At 48.7% G+C, this 9,686-nt stretch overlaps 1 long non-coding RNA gene and 1 pseudogene across 3 annotated transcripts; one reads left to right on the top strand and one right to left on the bottom strand.

Annotated features, from left to right (window-relative positions):
* The first annotated feature begins 4,069 nt into the window (after positions 1–4,069).
* On the top strand, positions 4,070–5,009 carry LOC146755088 (olfactory receptor 5AP2-like; annotated as a pseudogene).
* Positions 5,010–7,664: 2,655 nt separating this feature from the next.
* Positions 7,665–9,428, bottom strand: LOC146755089 (uncharacterized). Of its 3 annotated transcripts, none has more exons than XR_014938394.1 (5): positions 9,304–9,428; positions 9,167–9,202; positions 8,568–8,603; positions 8,180–8,248; positions 7,665–8,020 (listed from the first exon to the last, which is right to left on the bottom strand). It is a non-coding gene; the product is annotated as an uncharacterized LOC146755089 (long non-coding RNA). The 3 variants fall into 3 exon arrangements; XR_014938395.1 differs by having other exon boundaries at positions 7,665–8,053; XR_014938393.1 differs by having other exon boundaries at positions 7,665–8,006; positions 9,304–9,426.
* Between the last annotated feature and the right edge of the window lie 258 nt (positions 9,429–9,686).

Below are 9,686 nucleotides of genomic sequence, written 5' to 3' on the forward strand. Positions count from 1 at the left end.
GGTGTGGAGCCCTCAGTACAAAAAAGACATGGAGATTTTGGAAAGGGTCCAGAGGAGGGCCACGAAGATGATCAGGGGGCTGGAGCACCTCCCCTATGAGGACAGGCTGAGGGAGTTGGGTTTATTCAGCCTAGAGAAGAGAAGGTTGCGGGGTGACTTCATTGCAGCCTTTCTGTACTTGAAGGGAACTTATTCCCAGGAGGGGAGTAAACTCTTGGAAAGGGCTGACAATAGCAGGACTAGGGGAAATGGTTTTAAGTTACAAGAGGGAAGATTTAGGTTGGATGTTAGGGGGAAGTTCTTTACTAGGAGAGTGGTTAGGTCCTGGAACAGGCTGCCCAGGGAGGTTGTGGATGCCCCGTCCTTGGAGGTGTTCAAGACCAGGTTGGACAGGGCCCTGGGCAACCTGATCTAGTAAAGGTGTATGTTTGGTGGCCCTGCTAGGCAGGGGGGTTGGAACTACATCCTTGAGATTCCCTCCAACCCGGGTCATTCTGTGATTCTGTGATTCTTGATTCTGTGATTCTGTGATTCCCCTTATGATCAGTTCTAAGTTTTTTTTTTTTTCGTCAAGTGAAAGGACAATAATAGACAAATAAAACTATTACGTCACCCCCAAGCACTTGTAACTCCTTGGATCTGCTGGAGTTACTCTGCCCAGCAGAGAATACTGTGATCATCATTAAAGAAATGGAAGGAATGCTCCCCAGCACAGCAAAGTCTGAAGCACAAGTCCAATTGGTGACAGGTGGACAGGTGGCCTGGGTGATCTTGGAGATCTTTTCCAACCTTGGTGATTTGTTATGGTTCCATGAGTAAATCGATCATTCATTTCAGTTTCAAAGAATATTTTTAGTGGAATCACTCCAAAATCATTATGTGAATATATAAAAATTCCAACATTCCACACTCTGAACACAAAATACTACAAAGACACTTGTATTCTATGTACTGCCAACCTCTGGTGTAGTTGTGCTGGTGGCTGTACACAGGGGATGAATTGGAACAGGTGGGCATACCCAAAGGTCTGCACATGCACAGCAGGACAGGCCTGTGGTTTCTCAACCTAATTCTGCAGGAGAGCCGTTGCAGAAGTTACTTTTGCCCCATTACATGCAGGCACAAGACCAAGGTAAGGTGGTTGGAAAACAGTGATAAAGACTTTGTAAAGGTGACAGAAGTGTGGCTTAAAGAAATCAAAACTCTGTACTCATGTGATACATAAAATTTCCACTATCTGGAGTGGTCCCTGAGGCGTAGTGGTAAGGACCCATTGAGAACGATGCCTTCTATTCCCTTGTACTGAAAGTAGACTCAGGTACGGAACTGCAGCTCAATGGGAATGTTCTACAACACCCAAGTAACTGGAATCCAAAGATTCAGGGCAAGGAAGTTGTTTTATTGCATTGCCACATCCCTGCAACTCTTTGCACTCTTAAAGTGCCTTGTATGTGTGCCCAAGAAAACCTCAGAGACACTCCTCCCTAGGTACACCCCCAGCATATAATTATGACACCTTATTGATGAAAAGACACTTACTCGTGCACATGGGCTAGAATTCTGGCTGATGCTCATGTGTCTTTTAAGGTCTCTTCCAATACAAGTCCATCTGTGACTCTACGTGAGAAAATTCTTTTTCTACTAAATCAGGACACAGCTCTTCCTTAATAAACTGGTGCTCTGAAATCTCCCGTGGAATCATTTTTCTGTCACACAGATCTTCTAACTGGATGTAGAAAGGAACAGAAGGACAGGCAGGTTTCCTGGAGGTGCAGACTGCAGTATATCACCTGTAATGAACCCCTCATTGCAGTGAGTATTTCCACGTGGTTCTCACAGAATCACAGAATGACCCGGGTTGGAAGGGACCTCAAGGATCATGTAGTTCCAACCCCCCTGCCTAGCAGGGCCATCAAACATCCACATTTACTAGATCAGGTTGCCCAGGGCCCTGTCCAACCTGGCCTTGAACCTGGCCTCCAAGGACGGGGCGTCCACAGCCTCCCTGGGCAGCCTGTTCCGGGGCCTAACCACTCTCCTAGTAAAGAACTTCCTCCTAACATCCACCCTAAATCTTCCGTCCTTCAACTTGGATCCATTTCCCCTAGTCCTGCTACTGTCAGCCTTTCTCACTGTATCCTACCTAACTGATTTCCCATCTTTCCATTTAAATTGGTGATTTAAAACACCATGAGCCTTTTATTCCTGCATAAGCATTTTTTACGGCATTTCAGTGAATTTGGTATCAAGGAAGGAGGTGCTCGTGCTGCACTTAATCTCCCTCTAGAATGACTGTGTAAGTTATTATGAGTTATGCTTAATGTTGCAATATGCGCCGAGTCTTCCTAGAGGCCTCTGAGATGGAAGGCAGAAGTACAACACCCAGCTAGATCCTAAAAGTGCTAATATTGTTATGTCTTTATCTTCAACTCTAATGATCTCCAATCTCAGAAAAGTTAAGCTTTTTGATTCATCACTTTACACTTAATATTATCTATATCTATATTATCTCTATCTGTGAGAACAGCCTTGTTTTTCTTGCCAGTTCTGCTTCACAAGACACACTGGAGTCATAATAGGCTGCTTTTATCTTTGTACCCATCAGATGCAAGGACTTCTTCCTCAGGTTTCTCATATATTGTTTTGGATTAGAGTGCACCAAGGTGGAAAGTTGCTCACTGTTGCATCCCAAAAAATGGAAATCCACCAAACTGGGGAAAAACAACCGAGGATCAGCCAAAAGCCTCTGTGATGAGGCTGAGGATGGAAAAATGGGGATTAAGAAAATGAACATATGACCTCACAGATGCAACTGAGCGTGTCCAGAAGGACATTAGCATATATGAATAATTTCTTGGAAAAGAATGAATATGTATGCCCGTGTACTGCTTGTGCATGTTGGAACAGTTCAAAAGTTCAAATGTAGAACCTGAACTTTGAGAGAGCATGCTTGCTTGTCACGTATCTGGGGAATAAAGGAATACCACTCTGTGACACCACACTGGAGTTAGTTTTATTCCTAGATTTTAGATGATGGAACATCAACACTTTTCTTTATTTCTTTATTTATTTATTGCATTTAGGGGCATCTCTGATTGTGATCAACTTTTGTAAGACAGCAGATATCTGTCTCATTTCAGTGCTGTACAGGATTGGTTTTCATCAGTCGGATGCCTCTAGCCCTGTCTTGGTGCGCCTTTGTGCTTTTCTCTGAGGTGTGCTCCAGTTTTTAAGGCTGGACAAAGGAGGAGGGGAAGTCAGGAAGGATGTGGTGGAGACCTTGTGGAGGAATGAGTGCCCAGAGTGAGGGAGAAGTCCAGGCACAGAGACAGGCATTCATCCTGAAATGCAGACTGAACAGGTCTGTGGTCAGGAAACAGAGCTGCCTTCCAATCCCTGTTGTAGAAGGGCTGTAGGGTCAGGAGTTCTTCAGGCTTTTCCACCTTGGAGCACTATAGGATACTTCAGACTGAGATTGGGATTCTTGTCACCTCTCTTCCTCTGAGCTGATCTCTGTGACAACTTTACAGGACGTTTGCCTGGTTGCTTTCAATATGAAACCCCTGCAACTTCTCAAGAGGTGACAAGTTTTCTGGCAAGTGTGATCTTATCCCAGCTGCTGGAACGCTGTCCTGAGGGAACGAATTCTCTGAAATGCATTTTGTTTTCCATCCCCACATGATAAAAAGAAGATCATCATAGTATCATAGTCTCATGCGGGTTGGAAGGGACCTTAGAGATCATCGAGTCCAACCCCCCGGGATTCGAGCCTCCTGTGTAGCAGAGCGGCACTTCTACCACTTGCGCCACAGGGGGGATTCGAACTCAGGGCCTCCGGTGTTGCAGTGCGGCATTCCTACCACTTGCACCACTGGGGCACACAAGATAGGAAGAAAGAGGACAGGAAAACAACTTCTTATTTTTTTAACCTCATCTACATATTTTTTAGTGCCTGAGATCTCTATTTATTTACTTTCCCATCAAAGAGTAAGACTCCGATAAGGAGTATTCTGCTTTGCTCACTGATGTGTCTGCTTGCTTCCAGCTGTGTACAGTGTGCCTGACAGGGATGCTGGAGGGAAATCTCACCGAGGTGGCAGAGTTTGTTCTGCTAAGCTTCACTGACAACCCTCAGGTATGAGCCCTCCTCTTCACTCTGCTGCTCCTCATTTACACTGCCAGCCTGGAGGGGAATTTCACCATCATCATGTTAACCCGAGTTGACTCTCACCTGCAGACCCCCATGTACTTTTTCCTCTGTAACCTGTTCTTCATTGACATCACCTACTCCTTTGTGATTCCTCCCAAGACACTGGCCAATCTGTTAGCAAAGAAGAAAGTAATTTCATTTCTGGGCTGGACTGTGCAATTTTTTCTTCACTCTTTTTCCATCAGTGCTGAAGTTGTGCTCTTAGCCGTGATGGCGTACGATTGGCTTGTGTCTGTTTGCAACTCACTGTGGTATGCAGTCCTTATGTCCAGACAGAAGTGTGCTCAGCTGGTCTCTGTCTCATACCTGTGTTGATGCATCAGTTCAGTTGCCCACACAGCTTCCCTGTTCAGCCTGTCCTTCTGCGGGTCCCGTGTCATCGATCACTTTTTCTGTGACATCTCCCCACTGCAGCAGCTCTCTTGCTCTGACAAGCGTTTTGCACAAGGGTTACACGTGGCCTTTGCTGCAGTGGCAGGCTCGGGCACTGTGAGCATCATGCTAATCTCTTACCTGTGCATCATCTTTGCTGTCCTGCAGATTCATGGTGCCCGAGAAAGGTGGAAAGCCTTTTCCACCTGTGCCTCCCACCTGTCTACTATCACCCTGTTTTATGGGACTCTCTTCTTCATCTACTTAATACCCGTGCTCAGCAGCTCTGCTGATCAAGTGCAAAGTGGCAGCTGTGTTTTACACACTGGTAATCCCTGCGGTGAAGCCCCTGATTTACAGCCTGAGGAACAGGGAGGTGAAGGATGCCCTGAGGAGGTTGATACAGAAAGCATTTGTCAATAAGTAAAATCCTCTCATGGAACAAATCTGAAGGTATGTAAGATTAGGAGGTGACTACACAGAGTATAACTTGCATCTTGTCGAAAACAGCAGGGAACCTCAATGAGACAGCACGCTGCTCTTTCATTTCCCTTGGCATAGAACTCCTCAGAAGTAAGTCAGCAGAGAGAAAGTCCAGCCACAGTATTAACACCCATCAGTTGTCTTCACTGTCAGAAAATGTCAGTTGGGGTCCTGAGAGACAGATCCCAGTTTCCTCCCACAGGCTCACTGCAGTCTCCACAACTCCCACAGGCTGTTGAACATCCAGCTATGCTCCTGAGGAACACAGCAGAAGAAATAAGTACTTAGGGTGAAAAACCTTCCTGATGTCTTATTGTAAGCCAGATGTTGTGATATCCAGTGTTACTAAGCATCTTTGAGGTGAAGGGCTGGAAAGGAGTAGCTTTCTGAAGACACCCAAAGCAGAGAAAGAAATGTCAGGTAAATAGAGATGATTTTCTTGTACTGAGAAGAAATTGTGTATAGGATATGGCAGGATTGTACAGAAAGTCATCAAGCAGCTGTAGCAATAAGGCAGAAGTCCATTCCCAACTCAAGAGTATGATCCCCATCACTGTAATCTGCTTTGTGAGGAATATTCCAAAAACTAATAATGTAAGAATGACGGTATACTAAGTTGTACCAAGCAGTTGCATCACTAGCTCAAATGAAGCAGCACCTAACCTTTGTAGAAGTTCGTTCTGCATTTGTATGGCCTCATCCACAAAATGCCCAGGTCCAGCCACCCGTCTAGGTTTCCTTGCTGGTTGTGTAGGAAGAATTGTGTCTCTTGAGAACTACTCCCTCTCCTCAGGCACCTTTTTTAGCAAAGGTGCTTTCTTTTTGAAGGTTTCTGCCTGCCACAGAATGTGAGCAATGACAAGTATGGAGCAAAACACGTGTCACCCAGCTTTGCTTTTCCTGAGAGAAATAACACTGTGCTCACATTCCTCATTTCCAAGCTCTGCTTAATGGGTTCTGTTTATTCCTACGTAATCCTTTCAGCTTTGCACATTAGTTAAGCATCTCCCAGCCAGTAGAAATAATAGTAATGTTCTGCTAAAAGATAAACTTTTTGCGGAATTTATCTCCAGAGCTTACTGTGTCTTGCCTTGTAGTCAGCTGGGATTTCAGAGATGTTTTGGGTAGCCTGCTCTGCAAGCAGTTAAAATCTTTTAGACTGGGCTATTCCTAATGAATTACAGACAGTCTAGAAAGTGGAGTTTTTATCTCCAAGGCTTATATCTGTAAAGGCTGGGCGGAAGGAGAATGTCTGCTCCTAGAAGGTATTGGTCAGGGCTCTTTACCTTTGTCCTATCCCTACAGACCCCCTTTAGATATTGAAAGGACACACTCAGGTCACCTCACACCATTCTCCAGGCTACACAGCCCCAGCTCTCAGCCTGTCCACGTAGCAGAGTTGTTTCATCCCTGGGTTCCTATTTGTGGACCTCCTCTGGAGGCACTCTAACAGCCCCATGTCTCTCCTGCACTGAGGACTCCACATCTGAACACAGTGCTGCTGGGGAAATCTCGCCAGCACAGACCAGAGGAGCAGATCCCCTCCCTCTCTCTGCTGAGACAAGTCCACCCATCTTATTACCAAGGAAAGCCTGCTGGAGAGAGTTGAAAAAGCACTAGGAACACACTCTCAGCGGTATGATTTGAGCTTTGAGTGGTCCTGCACGAAATCAGGAGTGGCAGTTAATGATCCTCATTAACTGTTCAGGTTCAGGTTGTGCTATGATTTCATGATTCTACAGACTTGCAGGATGACTGTCACTTGTTCTTGGGACTGCTGTCAGTTTACATGGGCCTTATGGCTGTGGTGATGAGTTAGCTACATAGAAATTTTGGCCCTAGTACAGGCAGAGCTGATGGCAGGAGTCAATGCCCAGCCAGGTGTGCCCGACCCAGCCCAGCTGGGCAGGGATAACAAGGTAACCCACAGGGCCATTGGCTTAGGCTGCAGCTATCTAACACTGCTGGAAGATGTTCCAGCCTTGTCTCTGTGCCTCTTCTGGATCCAGAGCTCAAGGTGGGCGAGCAGAACCTCTGTGGGAGTTGTGTTTTAATCCAGCAGGTGCTTGAGCAACATATGCTCATCTGCTCACTCCCCACTCTTCCTAGTGATCACTGATCAAGAGAGGGTGTCACTGGTCATCAGGGGGCTTCATTGGTCATCAGGAGATTTGAGGCGTCCATGGGAGGGGATGTGCAGACCTTGTTCTGGGAGATGGGGCACTGATGCAAGAGGACTAAAGCAAACCCAAAGGAGGGACAAGTGGCTGCAGTAAGACTGGGGGTAAAAGGAGGGTGATGTAGTCACACTGTGTCCATGGGTCAAAGTGTAACGAGTTTGGGATGAATTGTATGGAGGAGCTGAGAGAGAGCAGAGGGAGGGTACTCGAACTGCTTGGCAGCATGAGGATCTCCATCCTTTAGGACTTTGAGGCAGATGATGAGAGAGGGTGGTGAAGCCCACAGGGGTGCAGGACATGGTGTGCATGGCATGGAGCTGGGGAAGCTTCCCAGCACTTTGAGGTGACCACTGCCAGGCAGGGACAGATCCAAGCAGTCCGTGCTGAGCATGAGAACAAGGACACAGACACACAGAGTGTAGCTTTGCTGAGGGATTTATTGATCATCAGAGGGTGTCATTGATCATCAAGGTCTTCATTGGTCATCAGAGGGCAACGCTAGTCATCAGAGGGCAGCAATGGTCATCAGAGGATGTCAGAGGGCATCACTGGAAAGGAGGAGCCTTGTCCCTGCAGGGTTTGTCCCCAAGGACTTAGGGCAGGAGAAGGACTGGCAGCAGCCAAGAGACCCAGGGCAGGATGTGGGTCCCCTGGGGACAGAAGCCATAGCCCCTGTCCCAGCTGCATGGTGACTCTGGGCCATCCATAGGGCACCCTGAGCCTTCCCCCTCCAGATCTGTTCCTCTGCACATCTCTGTAGACTGCAAGCGAAAGGCTGGAGGTGAAGAGTGGCCAGGTCCCCCTGGAACTGGTCAGGGACAGTCCCCTCCATAACATCAATTCCCAGCACCTGATGCCCAGTCCTCAGGGCTCCAGATACAGCCAGGGTCCCCTAAGTCCCCCGTGGGGTTGTAAGCATCCCCGTGCTGCTCACCTAGACATGTAAATCCAGGGCCACACGTCTCACGCGTGGGGGATTCTCCTCAGTCCTGCTGAGCACATCCTGGGGAAAAAGGGGCCGTCAGGGATACACAGAGGGTATGGGGAGAATGGAACACACTGTGGGCAATAAGACACAGTGGGATACCCTGAAGGTGCAGGGACCCATTGTGGGCACAAGAACAGCATGGCCAAGGCATGGTCCTGTAGCCAGCTCAGCCCCAACTGCCCCCCATTGCCTCCTTCCCCTGACCATTGCCCTCCCACATCTGGAGGGAGCCCAACAGCAGCCTTGGGGCGGCAGGAGGGTCCCCAAGTCTCAGGGGAACTGAGAACAGCAAGACATCTCAGCCCCATCCTTGCCCCAGGGTCACCCAACTCACCAATCCAGGAAGGGCAACAGCAACAGGTGGTGGCACCTGGGGAAGAAGAGCCATGAGGCAGCAATGAGGGAACTGTGAGTCTGGGGGATCACAGGGTGACCCCATCCAAGCAGCCTGGTTGGTCCCAAGGCTGCCCCCAACCTCATGGTTGCCAAGGTCTTTGCACCTCTGCCCATGGGCAGGAGCCCAGGGCTGGGGTTGGGCATAAGGACAGGGCAGGGCTTTGGGGGGCCCAAAGGAGGGGAATAGGGGTGCCAAGAGTCTTGGGGGTGCTAAACAGAGAGGAATGGAGAATGAGGGTAAATGAAACACAAGGGATTGGGGACCTAAAGAGATGAGAATTGGGTTGCCAATTAAAGGAGATCTGTTGGTGCAAAAAGGATGGGATGTGGGGACCCAAAGAGATGGCATTTGGAACAGCCAAGAAAAGGGATTTGGGGGAGCCAGAGAAAAGATGACTAGGGTGCAAATGGAAGAAATTTGGATGTGCCAAATATAGGGGCAGCCTCTGCCAGGCAGGGACAGACCCCACCTGCTCCTGCAGAGCTCCCTGCAGGGCCATCCTTGGGCACAATCAGCATGACTGCCCAGGCACTCACCAAAGCAACTTCTGAGTCCGGCAATTGCACAAGTGACTGTGGGGAGAGGAGTAGGAGAGAGAGTGAGAGATTGCGTCGGGGGTCCCCAGTAGCCAATCACCTCCAGCCCCAGCCCACATCCCCCACAGATGCTTCACCTGAGCTTCCACTGTGCAGCACAGGGCAGCAAGGAGCATCACGAGGCTGAGCACAGCTGCCTTCATCTTCCTCTGTGCTCTGGGAGCTGGGTGAGGCTGCAGGAGGCAACGTCTGCATTTATCCTCCCAGAGCCCCTCCCACTCCCCAGATGCCCCTGGGCTTGGCAGACTCCCCTGACATGGACTGAGCCCAGCATGCAGCCGTCCCCTTCCTTGGCCCCAGGAAACATGAGGAAGCCAGGGATCAGAGGAAGAACACTGAGTGCTGGGATCCTGATGGCACTGAGCCCAAAGCCCTCAGGTCCCAGCACTCAGCACACACAGCCTTTCTTTCACCCAGGACCACCCAGAGATAACACTGTCCTCATATCATGTCTTTGTCC

Source organism: Coturnix japonica, chromosome 36, assembly GCF_054131305.1.
Source record: "Coturnix japonica strain WE chromosome 36, WE-NBRP24, whole genome shotgun sequence".
Classification (NCBI taxonomy): Eukaryota; Metazoa; Chordata; class Aves; order Galliformes; family Phasianidae; genus Coturnix; species Coturnix japonica.